Source organism: Galeopterus variegatus, unplaced genomic scaffold, assembly GCF_000696425.1.
Source record: "Galeopterus variegatus unplaced genomic scaffold, G_variegatus-3.0.2 Scaffold1687, whole genome shotgun sequence".
NCBI lineage: Eukaryota > Metazoa > Chordata > Mammalia > Dermoptera > Cynocephalidae > Galeopterus > Galeopterus variegatus.
Window position 1 is genome coordinate 111,058 of NW_007727798.1, and position 2,797 is coordinate 113,854.

Below are 2,797 nucleotides of genomic sequence, written 5' to 3' on the forward strand. Positions count from 1 at the left end.
TTTATTCAACAAATAGTGATTGAGTGACTGGCAATCAAACAGTGAACAAGAGGGACATGGCCCCAGCCCTCTCGGAATTTGCAGCCTAGCTAGGGAAGCTGACGTTCAAGAGGAGATTCCAACCCAGGGAATCCCCTAGGCTAAAGTAAGCCAGGGGGCTGTGGAAACCCAGAAGAGTCTCAGGGGCTTGGGGACAGTCCTGTGCTGTAGTCACTGTCCTGGCTGTGGCTATTTCTGGAGGAGTCCATTCTGGCCTGCTGGGGATGGTTGCCTTGCGGATCAGTTGGTCACCCCTCTTCAGGACAGACAAGGAAGGCCAAGGATGTGAATGACCTTCAGGTACTTTTTGTCATCTCATTGAGGAGTAGCAGCTCCCAGGGCTTGGGAAACAGGTGAGGCTCCCCTTCTTTAGACCAGGGGTTCTTGAAGTAGTGGGTTGGGACCCCAATACTCAGTGTTGAGGCTTCAGTGGCTGTTCTAAGCAGAAGTTGCATATGAACTGGACACCCTGTCTCTTGTTGGCTGTGGTGATGGGAAGTGTGGGCTGTGGGATCTTAAAAATGGCACAATTTCTATTGTTCTGAAAGAAGCTACCCCCACCCACCCCCCACTGAAGCAGAGGGCCAAAATGTTTCCTTCCTCAAACCCGTATCTGTGATTTAGCTTCCATTGACCTTGACAATTAAATCAAAGTCCTTGAGCAGGGCTGCCCCTTTGGACACCCCTGCTGCTTTTCTCCTATGTATGTGGGTGGGGGTGGGGGGGTATGACACTGGAAGGAAGAGGGAAAAGCATGGAAAAAGTGTTCTGTGGATTCTGTAGTTACTGAGCTCAGTGACATGCAGAGGTGTTTAAGTGAAACTTTCCATCTTATGGCCAATGTCCGACGGGTAAAAGAAATTTGCCCATGAGAACCGGGTGATAGGAAAGGGAAAAGAGTTTATTTCTGGCAGCCAGGGCTACACAGGCCAATCGAGGTGCGCAGCCCGGAGTTGAAACCTCTCACAGCTTTTATTTTTAGCTAGGTGGGAATTTTTTGCGCCTGACACAATCTCGCCAATGCAAGCAAGCCAGCAATACATAAGCTAATTTTGTGGTTAGCCCTGTAGCCCCTCCCCACCCTGGATTCCCCATAGGGACTTTCCATGCTAAAATGGCAGAGCCGCCTAAAATGGCATTGGAAATGCTACTCTGTTTATTCCCCTTTATTTTAGCAAGCGATTTGTACAGAAGCAGAATGCATATGTTAAGGTCAGTAGGGGTTGGGGTGTCCCTTAACACTGAGGAGCTGTGCGTTTTCTTGGAAGAGACAGGGATAGGTCTTCTGGTCCCTAGCATGACCCCCTCCCCCACCAAGTATCCATCCACTTGTGGTACTCTCTCTTGGCCACTGGCCCTGGTGAGGGGCGTATGCCCATGGAAACAGTGGTATCAGTGGATTTTCGATCCTTTGGGGATCACTGTTCCACCACCCTTCTGTCTCCCCATGTCAAGCCACAACCCTTTCAAAGACCCTGGATGATGGAGAAAGTACAGGCATGGTGGCACTGACAAAGAATTTGTCCTTAACCAAACTTCAGTCAGGCTCTTCTAAGCCATCTTTTTGACTAGTCCTCCACCTTGGCCCAAACTTGCCAGACCTGCATAGCCCAGTTTTAGCAAGAATCCTGTGAAGTCAGTTTAGAGAAGATCCTCCCCCCTACCGCCACCCCATCACTTGATATCTTATCACCTTGGCCTTCCCTCAGAGAGAATCCTGTTTCATCAACCTAGCAAGAATCACCCCTATCGTTGATATCTTCTCTTAGTAATTTTCAATCCATTGACCTCCCCACTACTTTGCTCTTTGGCTAGAAATCCCCAGATGTCTTTACTGTATTCAGAATCGGGCTCAGTTCCATATTGAGGTTTCTTTTCTTCTATTGCAATAGTTTATGAATAAAATCTATCTTTGCCATTTAAATTAGTGTGTGGCTCTGGTTCTCTTGAACAGTTTTTCTGGTGCTGTGACTGGGAACTAAATCAGAACCATCATCAGACCCTCAGATCTGACAACTGGATCTCTCAACAAGCACTAAGACCATGCCCTTCTGAATGGATTAATCCGTTGATGGTTTGATGGTGGTGATGGGTATGGTTCTGATGGCTTTAAGTGGCATCCGTTTTGGAAAGGAGGAAGTCAAACTGTCCCTGTTTGAAGACAATATGATCTTATAAATAGAAAGCTCTAAAGACTCCACTGAAAGACTATTAGAACTAAAAAACAAATTAAGTAAAGTTACAGGACACAAAATCAACACAAAAGTCAGTAGCATTTTTATATACTAATTGCAAACTATCTGAAAAAGAAGTCAAATTCCTTTTACAATAACTACTAAAAAATAAGATACCTAGGAATAAACTTAACCAAGGAGGTGAAAGATTTCTACAATGAAAACTATAAAGTTATGGAGAAGAAATTTGAACAGGACACAAATAAATGGAAAGATATCCCATGTTCATGCATTGGAAGAACTAATATTGTTAAAATGGCTTCTAACCAAAGCTGCCTACAGATTTGATAGAATCCCTATCAAAATACCAATGACATTCTTCACTGAAATAGAAAAAACAGGGGGCCGGCCCGGTGGCGCACTGCTATAGTGCGCCGCTTGGGAGTGCGGTGCCCCTCCCGCCGAGGGTTTGGATCCCACATACAGACCGGTTCCCGCTCACTGGCTGGGCGGGATGCGGGCGCAGCGCCGAGGGTTGCGATCCCGTTGCCGGGCCCGGGCCGGTACGGCGGCGACACTGCGGG